This window comes from Hypanus sabinus, chromosome 3, assembly GCF_030144855.1.
Source record: "Hypanus sabinus isolate sHypSab1 chromosome 3, sHypSab1.hap1, whole genome shotgun sequence".
Lineage (NCBI taxonomy): Eukaryota > Metazoa > Chordata > Chondrichthyes > Myliobatiformes > Dasyatidae > Hypanus > Hypanus sabinus.
The window spans coordinates 87221275-87237106 of NC_082708.1; the positions used below are offsets into that span (position 1 = coordinate 87221275).

The 15832-nt window shown below is 42.8% G+C and overlaps 1 pseudogene; it reads left to right on the plus strand.

Annotated features, from left to right (window-relative positions):
* Nucleotides 1-4611: 4611 nt before the first annotated feature.
* On the plus strand, nucleotides 4612-7038 carry LOC132390915 (cold shock domain-containing protein E1-like; annotated as a pseudogene).
* The last annotated feature ends 8794 nt before the right edge of the window (nucleotides 7039-15832 follow it).

The window sequence follows — 15832 nt, forward strand, 5'->3', positions numbered from 1 at the left end:
ACTGTATGAAGCTAAAGCTACTCTTTAATCTGACATGCTGCATGGCATGCTAATGTCCTAGTTTAGTGGTGTGAGACTCTTTATAATTTTATTTAAATAAGGTTGCCTTACGTAGTTCACTAATATACTTTACTATAACCTTGGCTGGTTAGGTTTTGGAGTAATTAAATGGAGAGTCCACATCAAGATTTTTATGACTACTTGTGATCAGGAAGGAGCTGTGGTATTTCCCTTAGGTCCTCAGGCATTCCTGCAAATGTTACCCTCTCATTATAATCAAGATTAGGCACTACCCTTCTTTAACACTCCCCCCCCCCCACCTTCTCCAACCTTCACACATTCCCACTGGCAGTATTTTCCAATCATCAAGACCTTGCAACTTTCACTGAACGTGACCATGTTGCTGATTTTTATGCTGCATGCCAACTCTCATCTTCCCACATTGTTGAGGAATGTCTATACAATGACTGGCTGTAAACAAAACATTTATCAAAAAGACATATTGTCCCATATCAAAGTCAGAGTCATAGAAGACTACAACAAGCCCTTCAACCCAATAAGTCCAAACCAAGCACCTAGCTAGTTCCAATTTCCTGCATTTGCCCCATATCCCTCTAAGCTCTGCCCTATCATGAACCTATCCAAGTGATACTATTGATATTCTTAATGATATTATTGCTCCCACATCAACCACCTCCTGAGGCAGCTTGTTCTATCTATATACTCACTGCCCTTTGTGGGAAAATGTTGCCCTATGGTTTGTTTTAAATTTTACTCTTCTCAATCTAAATTTCTCTTCCTTAGTTTTAGACTTCCTTACCTTGGGAAATAGACTGACTATCCACTTTATCTATACTTCTCAAATTGTACATATTACTAAAAGGTTGCCTCTTATTCTACTAAGTTCCAAGGAATGAGGTCCTCGTTGTCCAACCTCTCCCTCTATACTCTTGGCAACACACTCAAATCTTTTCTGCACTCTTTCCAGTTTACATATGTATTTTCTATAATAGTGCAATCAAAACTATACACAGTTCTCCAAATTAGCCTCACAAATGACTTATACAACTGCATCATAGAAGTATCTGAAGTGGAGAGAGTGAGCAGTTTCAAGTTCCTGGGTATCAAGATCTCTGAGGATTTGACCTGGTTCAAGCATATCAATGCATTTATGAAGAAGGCAAGACAGCGACTATACCTCATTAGGAGTTTGAAGTGATTTGGTATGTCAATAAAGACACACAAAAACTTCAATAGGTGTACCGTGGAGAGCATTCTGGCAGGATGCATCACTGTCTGGTATGGGGAGGATTCTACACAGGAGCAAAAGAAGCTGCCAAGAGTTGTAAATTTAATTGGATTCATCTTGGATACTAGCCTACAAAGTTCCCAGGACATCTTCGAGGAGTGGTGTCTCAGAAAGGTAGCATCTATTATTAAGGACCTCCAGCACCCATGGTTTGCCCTTTTCTCACTGTTACCATCAGGTAGGAGGTACAGAAACCTGAAGGCACACACTCAGCAATTCAGGAACAGCTTTTTCCCCTCTGCCATCAGAATCCTAAATGGACATTGAACCCTTGAACACTACCTCACTTTTTATATATATATTATTTCTGTTTTTGCATGATTTTTAATCTATTCACTATATGCATTGTCATAAGTCAGGTGTTGAATCAGGACCCAACTGCAGGACACAGACACTGGAGTTCCAAAAACAGGACGAGATGGAACCCAAGGACAGGACGGGATGCAGTCCAAGCAAGGGAAGCAGGACCAGGAAGACAGACTGGGAACAAGAAGCCTGGGGTGGACTCCAAGCCTGAGACTGGACAAGGACCCAGAACCTGGGTCTTGCCTTGGGCTCGGACCCCCAAACCCAGGCGAGGACGTGACGAGGCTTGGTTAGGGACTTGGGGTCTTGAGGCTTGGATCGAGGCTTCAGGCTGGAGGCTGCAGACTTGGGTCGAAGCTTGAGGCTGGGGGCTGCAGTCTTGGAGCTTGGGGAACTCAGAGGCTGGAGCTAGGGGCAGACTAGAAACTGTACATCAACATAGAGCCGGGACTTATCCACCGACAAGCTGGGACTCATCTATAACTCCACACCAAGGTGGGGCCTGACCTACCTGATGGAGGCAAAGACAAGACAAGACAGGTTCCCCCCGCAGGGCAATGGCAGAACAGCCTGACTTACCGCACAGAGGCAAGGACAGGAAGAGACAAACACCAAAGAATGACAGACAGTTCTATCTCTGCCTCAAGGTTGCTCCAAGTAGTGTCATGGCCAGTGGCCTTGGCTGGCTACGGAATCAACCGGATCCCTACCTAGCTCAGAGTGGCTGATAGACACCCAGCTGGCCCGGGAAACAGCTGTATCCATCCCGCAATGGCAGCTCCAACTACTACCAGCAAGGCTCCCAGAAGCCATGGTTCTCCAATGCAGCCCCAAGGATAGCAAGAGCCCATTCTAGCCTTCCACCAGCCATCTCCGCCATGAGAATCTTGACAAGATGACACCAACCACACACCACACTCAATACCAGGGCCACTTATATTCCCTGTTCCAAAATGAGCCTCAGGTGTTTCTGGTTAAGTCCAACCACAGCAAGGGACCGCCGGAAAACCCAGAGTCCGGAGTCCACGGACTGGACCACGGACTTCGGACTGAACCATCACATGCATACTGTAATTGATTTACTTATTTATTTATTTCCCCCCCTTTTGTACCCTACGGCCTGCAGTATAACAAAGGACTACTTTATGTTTTAGTAACACGTTGTTGAATGTGCTATTAGGCGCATATTGATCTGTACATGTGTTAAGAGTTTGGATTTCTGCCAGTAAAGAACCATGAAACTTAGCTCCCATCTCCAGCTTTTTTATTCATAGTGTTGTTGTGTAGCCAGGCCACATACACAACAAATTGGCGATAATGAACCTATATCATATCGGAACGCCGTGTTTTAATTGATAACGACACTTGGAAGAAGAGCGCAAGGAATGAGCCAAGGAGTGGAAGAAGGAGGCAGAGTGAGGCCATGAGTCTGAAAGGAAGCAGTAGCACAGCCGGGGTCGAGAATGTCGGGAGACTAAGAGACACAGTCGGAGCCGCAGCACATCCAGCTGAGACCACAGCTGGCACTGACCCCCAGGGATTAAGGGTCTGCCTATCTCAGAAGGGAGATTAAAAGGAGTGACACACACACACATCTAGACGGAGTGTACTTGTGGTGCTAGCAGAAAGGTCATGTGGGTCAAAATGAAAACAAGGTGAAATCGGGGCTAAATTAACATAACAAAGATGGCAATGATTGGAACCACCACAGCATTTGATAGTGGCTTTGAAGAATGGGCAACTTACATTGAAAGAGTGGAGTTATATTGTGAGGCTAATGTTGTTAATGATGAAACGAAAGCCAGTGTCTTACTCAGTATTATGGGAGCAAAAAGATAAGGCCTGCTATGGAGCTTGTTAACCCCTGAAAAGCCAGCTGACAAAACATTTAAGCAAATAGTAGACACTGTCCAACAGCATTTAAACCCCAAACCACTGGTCGTTGCTGAAAGATTTAAATTCCATAATCAGAATCAGAGCAAAGATGAAAGCGTTTCTGAATATTGTGCTGAATTGCGCAAATTATCAGAACATTCTCAATTTGGAGCTGGTTTGTTGGACGCATTTAGGGGCAGGTTAGTGTGTGGCATGCACTGTGAAACCATACAGAAGAAGCTTCTGTGTGAAAGAGACCGTACCTTCGAGAAAGCACTAAACATTGCAGCACAACGGAAATAGCAGCACAGGATGCTTCCGAGATACAACAAACATCTCTGGAATATGCCACAAATAAAATGTCACTGAACAGAAATGAAGGAAAATAATGTTACTGTTGTGGGTACAGGCCATATGACCCAGATGTCTTTTGGTTTAAAGACAAATAATGCAGAAACTGTGGCAAACAGGGCCACATTGGCAGAGCATGTAAAGCTCATCAACAGCAGAAAAAGAGCAAAATACAGAGAAACAAGAAACCTCAGGAAAGAAAATACAACAAGGTACACAAAATGAAAGAAGGCAGTTCTGATGAAAATGAATTCAATGAAAGTGGATTGTCTTTTTGGCAACTTCACAGCGTGAAAGAGACAGATGATTGAAGAGTAACATGGATCACTCCACAAGTGGTCGGTGTGAAACTAAAAATGGAGTTGACCACAATCTCAGCTTTAACAGTGATCTCTGTACACGACTACAAATGATCGTTTTCTCACATACTCACATACCTCTGAAGTGAACTAAACTACTGCTAAAGACTTACACAGGATAGAGATTGCATCCCAAAGGTAAAATTAAAGTGACAGTGACCTACAGAGATAAAGTACAGCAGCTGAACTTCTATGTACTGAAAAATGGAGGACCACTGTTGCTGGGACATGAATGGCTCAGGAAAATCCAGTTGGATTGGCACACCATTAAGGCACTAGATGTGTCAGAAAAGGAGGGCAACGAGGCTACATCTGAGAGACTGTCACAAATACTTGCTGACTCTAAGGAAGTGCTCACGAAAGGAATAGGAACACTTCCGGGCATGAAGGCAAAGGCTGAGGTTGAGGAAAATGCGTGTCCAAAAATTTTACAAAGCCAGACCAGTGTCATATGCAATCCATGTTCAAAAGCTTCCAACAGGGATGGTGTCATTTCGCATACAGTCTGAGTGGCGTTACTTTGGAATACTTTGGAATCATGTACCTGCTGAACCGTGTCTACGCCCATCTGGACAAGCCGACGAGTACACTGAGGGTCATGTTTTTTGACTTCTCCAGTGCGATCAACACCATCCGCCCTGCTCTGCTGGGTGAGAAGCTGACAGTGATGTAGGTGGATGCTTCCCTGGTGTCATGGATTATTGATTACCTGACTGGCAGACCACAGTACGTGTGTTTGCAACACGGTGCGTCAGACAGAGTGGTCAGCAGCACTGGGGCTCCACAGGGGACTGTCCTGTCTCCCTTTCTCTTCACCATCTACACCTCAGACTTTAACTACTGCACAGAGTCTTACCATCTTCAGAAGTTTTCTGATGACTCTGCCACAGTTGGATGCATCAGCAAGGGAGATGAGGCTGAGTACAGGGCTATGGTGGGAATCATCTGCAGCTTAATGTGAAAAAGACTAAGGAGCTGGTGGTGGACCTGAGGAGGGCTAAGGCACCGGTGACCCCCGTTTCCATCCAAGGTGAAAGTGTGGACATGGTGGAGGATTACAAATACCTGGGGATACAAATTGACAATAAACTGGACTGGTCAAAGAACACTGAGGCTGTCTACAAGAAGGGTCAGAGCCGTCTCTACTTCCTGAGGGGACTGAGGTCCTATAACATCTGCCGGACGATGCTGATGATGTTCTACGGAGTCTGTGGTGGCCAGTGCTATCATGTTTGCTGTTGTGTACTGGGGCAGCTGGCTGAGGGTAGCAGACACCAACAGAATTAACAAACTCATTCGTAAGGCCAGTGATGTTGTGGGGGTGGAACTGGACTCTCTGACGGTGGTGTCTGAAAAGAGAATGCTGTCCAAGTTGCATGCCATCTTGGACAATGACTCCCATCCACTCCACAATGTACTGGTTAGGCACAGGAGTACATTCAGCCAGAGACTCATTCCACCAAGATGCAACACTGAGCATCATAGGAAGTCATTCCTGCCTGTGGCCATCAAACTTTACAACTCCTCCCTCGGAGTGTCAGACACCCTGAGCCAATAGGCTGGTCCTGGACTTATTTCCACTTGGAATAATTTACTTATTATTATTTAATTATTTATGGTTTGATATTGCTATATTTCTACACTATTCTTGGTTGTTGGGACTATAATGAAGCCCAAGTTTCCCTCGGGATCAATAAAGTATGTCTGTCTGTCTGAATTGTGGAGAAAGAAGCTATGGGTTCAGTATCCAAGTCCACTAGCCCTGCTAAGAGTAAAGAAAAGGATTGTGAAGAGGGAGTAATTGCATATGATGAAGCTGGAATAAGAATGACTGTACTAACCATATAAAGGAGCTGGAAGGGTGTGCAATTCTACAGCTTGCTGATAAGATTGAATCTAGCATTTGTGAAGTTAAAAGAACTGGTCTAGAGAGTGCAGTATCAATCAAAATTCTAAATTGTAACCCCAGTGCTAAGAGACTTGTAGGATATGTGGCAGCATTGAAAGACAATTTTGGTTTCATCAAAACTTCTCAACATGATCAAGAAATTTTATTTCACTACAGTGAGTTCTCGGGCGATGTTGATGAGTTGGAAGTTGGAGACATTTTAGAATAGTTTGTCAAAGGGAAAAGGAAACAAGGTGAGTGCTGAAAAAGTTGCCAAGATTACAGCAGTAAATAGTCCCAGTGACAAAGTCTATCCAACAGTCTATACTGGGAAAGTTTTGAGGCCATCGTGCAGTGTCGATCCACAGCAGGCAGAGTATCAGGGACTTATTGAGATTACGGAGGAAGGGACTATAAAAGATGAAGTATATCCTTTTGGCATAATTAGTTTGACAATCAAAACAGATTGTCTTCAGAAGGGAGAAACTATCAAGTTCCAGCTATGTACTGTGGCTCAAACAGGATATAAGTTGGCCTTTGCGAGAAGGCACTATGGACTGTATAAAAGACGAGTTTGGATTCATTAACTATGAAGTTGGTGATGGTAAAAAGCTTTTTTTCCATGTGAATGAGGTGTTGGATGGTGTGGAGTTGCAGCCTAGAGATGAAGTTGAATTTTCTGTCATCTTAAATCAGCATACAGGAAAGTGTAGTGCCAGCAACAGATTCCGTGTCAGTAAAGTCCCAGGCCTGTGGCAGCTCCACATCCTAATCGTTTAGTCCATCATCTGAAGCGCATCACCTTGGATGACGAAAGTGCTCCAAAATTAGTTGTACTTTGCCTGCCAAAGGGACCTGATGACTTCAAGGGATTTACTGTGCAATGAAAGATTCATCAAGCTGGAGTGATAGATCGATTTATTTTCTTCTCCCAGAGACTTGAGTCATAAATGGGTCTTAGACCAAAATAAGAAAAAGGGCTTATTATAATTTGATATTATTATGTTACTTTGTTAGGATTAGATATTATTAAGTTACTAAGTAAACAAATGGTAGGCGTTTGTATGTTAAGTGTAGACATTTTTGTTTAACATAGTACACCTGAACGAAACAGTGTCCCTTTGGGGCCAAGGTAAAAAACATTCAAAATAGCAAACAAACATTCAAAAATAGCGAGTAACATAATTCAAAATATCAAGAAAAGAAGCATATTCACTCAAAAGAAAAACATTTGTAGTCTAAGACCCATAGAACCACAGATCCATAGAACATTACAGCACAGAAACATACCTTTTGATCCTTCTTGGCTGTGCCGAACCATTTCTCTGCCTAGTCCCCCTTACCTGCACCTGGACCATATCCCTCCATACACCTCTCATCTATGTACCCGTCCAAGATTTTCTTAAATGTTAAAAGTAAGCCCGCATTTACCACTTCATCTGGCAGCTCATTCCACACTCCCACCACTCTGTGTGAAGAAGCTCCCCCCCAATATTCCCTTTAAACTTTTTCCCCTTCACCCTTTACCCATGTCCTCTGGTTTTTTCTCCCCTAGCCTCAGTGGAAAAGGGCTGCTTGCATTCACTCTGTCTATACCTGTCATAATTTTATATACCTCTATCAAATCTCCGCTCATTCTCCTATGCTCCAGGGATTAAAGTCCTAACCTATTCAACCTTTCTCTGTAACTCAGTTTCTCAAGTCCCGGCAACATCCTTGTAAACCTTCTCTGCACTATTTCAACCTTATTAATATCCTTCCTGTAATTTGGTGACCAAAACTGCACACAGAAGTTCTGGGACTTTTATATATATAAAAAAAAAATCTGAGTGGTTAGGGAAGGCTTGAAAGCAAGTACTTAACATAGTTTTATTGACCCAAAGAAGTTTTAAAAACTGCAAAACAGTTAGACAGTAGACAATGCACAAAACAAATAACTTTGTTCTTACCCTGAGAGACAATATCCAACAATCAATGGTACAGTCTCCCAGTAGTGTTCAGATGCACACAGTCCAACCTGTCATTAATCTGCTCAAGCAGAGGAAGGCAGCACTGAAGAGTAAAACCAGGCCTCAGCTGAGCTCAACCTCGCTGTCATGCTTCCATATTTCTAACCTGGTCTACAGCAACAGGCAAGCCCAAGTGTTGAGGCCTAGTTCTCACTACAACTGAGGTTACACAGCTCCCATGTCCACTGTCCCTCCACCAGACAAGTGTAATAGGCCTGAGGCAACCTACATTATCACTGTACAACACAGTCTTGCAATCTCAAGTGAAACGTCCGAGACACTCTCCCATGGTTATATTGAATCAACTCCGATGTTTCTGAGTAGCAGATGGTAGGTCAGCTTCTCTGAACCCAAACTGACTTCTCCCCTATCCTGACCGGCCTCTTCAACACCTCGGCTGGCTCTACCATCAATAGCTGTCCAGCTCCTCTGATCAATGCACAGCTCACTGATGGAGTGGCCCTGTACTACCCTAAGTTTTGGAGCAGAATTGTCTTTGGATCATAGAAAAATACATTTTACAAAGTAAAAAGCACCTTTGTTTGGCCCCTGTGAGCCAGCTGCACTCACACACGCAGCCATCTTATTGGAAGTACATAATACTTATTGATGATAGTGCATTTGTTAGATCAGTAAATTTGTGGATGACATATAAAACATAGAACATAGAAAACCTACAGCACAATACAGGCCCATTGGCCCACAAAGCTGTGCCGAACATGTCCTTACCTTAGAAATTTCCTAGGGTTACCCATAGCCCTCTATTTTTGTAAGCTCAATTTACCGGTCCAGGAGACTCTTAAAAGACCCTGTTGTATATGGCTCCACCACCGTCAGCCCATTCCATGCACTCATCACTCTCTGCATGAAATAACTTACCCCAACGTCTCCTCTGTATCTACTTCCAAGCACCTTAAAACTGTGCCCTCTCGTGTTAACCATTTCAGCCCTGGGAAAAAGCCTCTGACTATCCATACGATCAATGCCTCTCATCATCTTATACACCTCTATCAGGTCACCTCTCATCCTCCGTCACTCCAAAGAAAAAAGGCCAAGTTCACTCAACCTATTCTCATAATACATGTTCCCAATCCAGGCAACAACCTTGTAAATTTCCTCTGCACCATTTCTAGGGTTTCCACATCCTTCCTGTAGTGAGGTGATGAGAACTGAGCACAGTACCCCAAGCGGGGTCTGACCAGGGTCCTATATAGCTGCAACAGCACTTCTTGGCTTCTAAACTCAATCCCATGATTGATGAACCCAATGTACCATATGCTTTCTTAACCACAGTGTCAACCTGCGCATCAGCTCGGACCCCAGGATCCTTTTGATCCTCCACACTGCCAACAGTATAACTATAATTATTTATATAAATCAATTATAAAAATTGCAAGTAACAAGTGTCCCAACACTGACCCCTGTGGCACACCACTAGTCACCAGCCTCCATTCCGAGAAACAACCTTTAACCACCATCTTCTGCTTCCTACCTCCAAGCCAATTATGTAAATTATCTACCTAACTCTCCTATAATTCCATAAGACCTAACCTTCTAGATGAGCTTACCATGCAGGACCTTGTTGAAGTCTCTGCTAAAATCCAAATAAACAACATCCACTGCCCGACATTCTTGGTTTCCTCATCAAAGAACTCTAAACAATTTGTCAAATATGACTTTCCATCTACAAAGCCATGCTCAAAACTATTAATCAGACTCTGTCAATGGAAATACTGGAAGATTATGTCACTAGAATTCTCTGCAGGAACTTCCCACAGCTGATGTCAGGATGACAAGTCTGTAATCTAGTGCCTTTAGCTGCCTTCCACTCTCTGTGAACTTCACTAGTGTCTCATGATAAGGCAAATATCTCTGTAAGGGCCTCCACAAATTTCTCTCTAACCTCTCAAAAGGTCCCCAGATGTCTTTGATCATTTATTTACCTTAGAGTCAGCAGGATCTTAACAATTGCAGGATATCACAGATATTCTACAACCATGATTCACTTGCTCTCTCCTCATAAATACTGGAGCAAATAGCTTCCACATATCCAATATTCAAATAGAAGAAATTTCGGGTCACTCAGCACTAGCTATTATTACAGCAGAAGCTACAGCTCAAACTGATGATGAAGGAAAGCTGGGTGTTGTATGTACATATGGAAAATGACACTAGCCCAGAAATTCAGTTAGATAACTGTATTTGTTTCCACTCCAGAGTACTGAAATCCCATCACTCTGAAAGTTTTAAGCATGTGAGTCATGCTTGCCAACTGAGAGGCTTTCAAACTCTTTTCTGAAAAATTTTCTGTGGGTGAAAGCATCATTAATCTTTCCCTGGGCCAAATTTCATAGCACAGTGTTAGATGGCTATTGTTCTAAGAAAAGACTCATACTTACCTCCCATACTTCAGGGTCTCCTGCTCACTGATAAACTTCCTGATGGCCACAGATCCCAGCAGTCCAATGATCCAGCGTCCCAGTGGTCTGAGTTTTCCTAATGGCCTGATGTCCTGATTGCCCCTGATCATCCATTTGCCTAGAGGAGGACTCAACAGGTTCTCTAATCACAATGGCATCCCCAAACCTAACCTCTGGACTTAGTCTCAGAATTGAGGGTGTGTTTTCCTTCACACCCATGGAATACCAGTTCAGAAGCATCTGAGGCTTTAAACCTTGTCTTGGACTTTGGATGCTACTGATGTTTAGAGGTATGGGCTTCAACTGAAACAATCCTTAGAGTACTGAGCAGTGAGCATCCACAATATTGCACTAGAGGCTAATGCATTTTTGTTTGCTGTTACAAGAGGGGAACAGAGTGTTGACAGAGAGGAGGGAGAACATTGGATATTTTGGCAATAGTGGAGATGCCAGGATAAACTACTGCAGGTGACTATCTAGAACAAAAACTTATTCAGATGTTGTTAGGGGGCAAAGGTATTCCAATATGCATGATAAAGCAAAGGGTCCTAGATTACAGCAATGAGAAATGTTGAACATTAATGGTACAATCATCCTTGAAATTCAACCGGTCTTGACTTCTGAGGATAGAAAATTGCCTTGGGATAACCAAACATATACTCTAATACTATAATTTTTGACCCTGCTGAAAGATGCAATAGACTATTAAAACAAAGAAATGACATTGTAATGGAAACTACATAAAGTGAGTTGTAAATTCACCATGGCCTACTTTGCCTTACTGCTTAAATTGCATCTTTCTGACCCCTCCAATATGGTGCATCTCTAGCAAAGGACAAAGCACATAAAGCTGGAAAAAATGCAAGGAAATAGTTGTATTGTTTGAAAGTGTTTTGCAATCCTATGTTACGAATGTGCCACAACTCTGAGGGGCCGAAGGGTACAAAGTCGCCCCCTCCTTTTTGAGAATTGCAAGATCGCTGGTATTTTGGGTATGAGACCCAGGAGATGAGAGAGATACACAGCATGCCAGGAAATGAGAGAGATACACAGCATGTCATTAAATGAGAGAGATACACAGCATGTCAGGAAATGAGAGAGAGAGAGACGCAGAATACACAACCAGGTAGAATGTCTCCTGACATAAGCGGAACGGAACCACTGATTACTGCTATTGTCCCTTGGAGAAGGAATTGTGTATTGTGTACTGTACTATTCATTGAAACCCCTCAGGGGACAACCAGAGTGGTCTGGTTGAGGGATTGCATCATCCCAACCTGATTGACATCTGAGACCTCGTGAGTGAGGATAAAAGAGGCTCTGGGGAACAACTCCTTTAGACGCATCAGGAGAAATGCTAGAAATCCAGTGACAGCATTTTATAGCGAAGCCGGTGAGAGCTCGTGTGTGTCCTCTCTTGCCTGGGTGGCGGGCTCATCACGGAAGAATGGTTTAGCTAAAGGAGAGGTCATACTTGAACGGCCACAGCAACGAGACACCGACGGATCGAAATCATAAAGGAAGGTTGGCAAAACACTTAGCGGTAACTGTTCCCATTCTCCTATCTCTCTCTCTCTCCACCAATTGCAACACAGCAACAAACAAACGACGGCAGCCTGTGTGAACTGAAGCGAACTTTATATTTCCATCGGACAATTCATTATCCCCTAGACAAAGATAGAGCTTATCTCTTATTGATTAATATTATACCTGCACTTTTAGGTTTAGTATTGACGACGTATATTATCTGTATATTTGCATTGATATTATTTTTATGTATTTTTACTAATAAATACTGTTAAAAATAGTATCACCAGACTCCAACGGACGTCTCTATCTTTGTTGGTAAGTAACCCAGTTATGGGGTTCGTAACACCTAAATAACTTGTGGCTTTAGTAATTGCACTGGATATTGCTGAATGAATTTATATATCGTAATCTATCTTTAAAAGAAGATTATGAATGTAGAATGAGTATCTAAGCTGATTGACTTCATGACTATTCTATTTCCCCCAATCCTAACTCACTGCTAATTTTGTCTTAGAAAATTCTGGTTTGGACAGCTTCTTAGACTTGGGTTAATGCTACAGTTTGATAAAGTTATAATAATGGATTTCTATACAACATTATGTATTTAAGAGAACAAATGAAGGACTTGACCAGTTGTTTGTCCTTCAGTTATCTTCTGTTTCCTCAGTTTTCTAGTACAATACATTCAGTCATCCATTCCATCTTAATTGACTAATTAATTTTATTGATTAACATTTAAAACAAGACCTTGGCTGTCTCTTAATTATCAACTCCAGCTGGGCCCTATTTTCTTTATTTAAACATTATCACCTTACCTTTATTTCCCATCAGCCTGACATCCTTCTCTCCTTGTAATATTAGATGGAACATTTCCTGTTCAGCCTTTCTTAAATGAGGTTGGGAAAAGTGAAGTTCAGATTTTAACACAGAAACACTATCATGGGAAGGTAAGTAGTCTGGAGTCTATAGAGTTTTAGAATCATTAAAACTCAGAAGGAGCCTGTTTTGCCCATCAAGCCCATGCTGACTTATTGAAAGAGTAATCCAATTATCTCCATCCCATGGCTCTTAATGATTCTGCCTATTATTTTTTTCAAATAATTAATTCCTTCTTTAAAAGCTTGATTGAATTTGCTTTCATCGCGTTTTCAGGCAGTACATTCTGGATAACTACCCAATGCACAAAATAAAGTTTTCCCTCACACTTTCTTTGTATTTTATTGTCAATCACATTAACACTGAGTCATTTGGTTTTTGATCCTTAAATTAAAATGGGAACAGTTACTCTTTAATTACTTTGTCTAGATGTTTCTTCAGCCTTTTCTCTTCAAAGGAAGCCAAGCATGATTCTCCAAGGTACCTGGGCAACTGAAGACCTTTTCCAGAACCATTCCAATAAATCATTTCTGTCCTTTACCTCAGCCTTCAATTCTCTTCCTTAGTGTAACATCCAGAATGGTTCACAGTACTTCATTTAGAACTGAACTATCAAATTGTAGACACTGTTTGCTTATGTTTGAACTTGTACTCAAGATGCCAAGTGTTTCCTTCTGATTACTTCGTTAACCTGCACTTTGGTGTTGTGTTGTTTGTTATGCTGCCTTATTTAGTTCTTCCTCTGAGAATTTAGCATCTCACACTTCCTTTTTAAGTTAACTCTAACAGTTAAGAGAAATTTGCAGGATCATTGATGGATGCTTGTACAAGGAGGGCAATGGGCCAGATTTTCATCTAACTTTAGTGGCCAAGTTAAATTAACCACGTTAACTCCAGCTATATATTTTGTTACGTACCCCGTAACTAGGTCACTTACCAGCAAAGATAGAGAGGTCCGTTGAAGTCTGATGGTACTATTTTTAAAAGTCTTTATTTATAAAGGGGCACAAAAATAAGATTAATACAAATATTCAGATAACATACGTTGTCACTGCTCAATCTAAAAGCGCGGGTATAATAATAACCATCAATAAGAAACAACTGGATTGTTTGTCTAGGGGATAATATATTGTCCGATGGAAATATAAAAGTCACTCAATTCCTGCAGGCTTCAGCCTTTTGGGACTGCTGGGTTTTCACTTGTTGGAGAGAGAGAGATTTGTGAGAAAAGAAACTTGCCCTGGTCTTTTATGAAGCAAATCCGTTGAATCGGGGAAGTTGGTTCCCCGTGGTTAGTTCAAGAACATCGGTTCTGTGGTACCCGCTACCAGCTCCCAAGCAAGGGAACCGAACGCACGTGGCTTCCTTCAAATGGCTTCCGCTACTACAGGATCGTTAGCATTCCTTCTGGTGCATCTGAAGGGGTTGTTCCCCCAGACTCTTTTATACTTCCTCACAGGGTCTCAGATGTCAATCAGGTTGGGATGATGCAATCTCTCTCTCAACCAGCCCACTTTGCCCAAGGGCTTGCACGTAGCATAGTCCCCAATCCACAAACGTGGTCTCCAGGAGACAATGGTCAATGTCGCGTTATTTTGCATCGCCGGGGAATGAGGCATTCGGCATGTCTCTCTCCCATTTCCTGGGTCTACTGACCCCCTCCCAACTAGTACTCTTGCGACTCTCACAAAGGAGGGGATAACAATTCAAAAGAATACACCTGCTTAACTGAGTACTTTTTTAGTCTGCAATTATTTCTCTACATGTTGACCTGATTTTTCTGTTTTTGTTCCTTGATTGCTGACAAAATCTAGGTTGGACATTAAACAAGTTCTACCCTTCAAATTCAATTCTTCATCTCAGAAGCCAAATGTCACAATATTTGCAAAATGCTGGTGGAACAAAGCAGGCCAGGCAGCATCTATAGAGAGAAGCGCTGTCGACGTTTTGGGCTGAGACCCTTCATCAGGACTAACTGAAAAGAAAGATACTAAGAGATTTGAAAGTAGGAGGGGGAAGGGGAAACACGACATGATAGGAGAAGCTACCTGGACTATTCTCCTTCCTACCCTGTCTCTTGCAAAAATGCTATCCCCTTCTCACAATTCCTCCGTCTCTGCTGCATCTGCTCTCAGGATGAGGCTTTTTATTCCAGGACAAAGGAGATGTCTTCCTTTTTTTAAACAAAGGGTCTTCCCTTCTTCCACTATCAACTCTACTCTCAAACACATCTCTGCCATTTCCCGCAAATCTACCCTCACCCCATCCGCCCGCCACCCCACTCGGGATAAGGTTCCACTTGTCCTCACCTACCACCCCACCAGCCTCCAGGTCCAACGTATAATTCTCTGTAACTTCTGCCACCTCTAATGCGGTCCCACTACCAAGCACATCTTACCCTTCCCCCTTCTTTCTGCTTTCCTCAGGGATCGCTCCCTAAGCGACTCCCTTGTCCACTCAACCCCCCCACCCCCCATCCCTTCCCAATGATCTCCCTCCTGGCACTTATCCTTGTAAACAAACAAGTGCAACACCCAGCCTTACACTTCCTCCCTCACCACCATTCAGGGCCCCAGACAGTCCTTCCAGGTGAGGTGACACTTCACCTGTGAGTCGGCTGGTGTGGTATACTGCGTCTGGTGCTCCTTGTGCGGCCTTTTATATATTGGTGGGACCCGACACAGACTGGGAGACCGTTTCACTGAACACCTGCATTCTGTCCACCAGAGAAAGCATGATCTTCCAGTGTCCACACATTTTAATTCCACGTCCCATTCCCATTCTGATATCTATCCATGGCCTCCTCTAATGTCAAAATGAATCCAAACTCAGGTTGGAGGAACAACACCTTATATACTGGCTGGGTAGCCTCCAACCTGATGTCATGAACATTGACTTCTCCAAGTTCT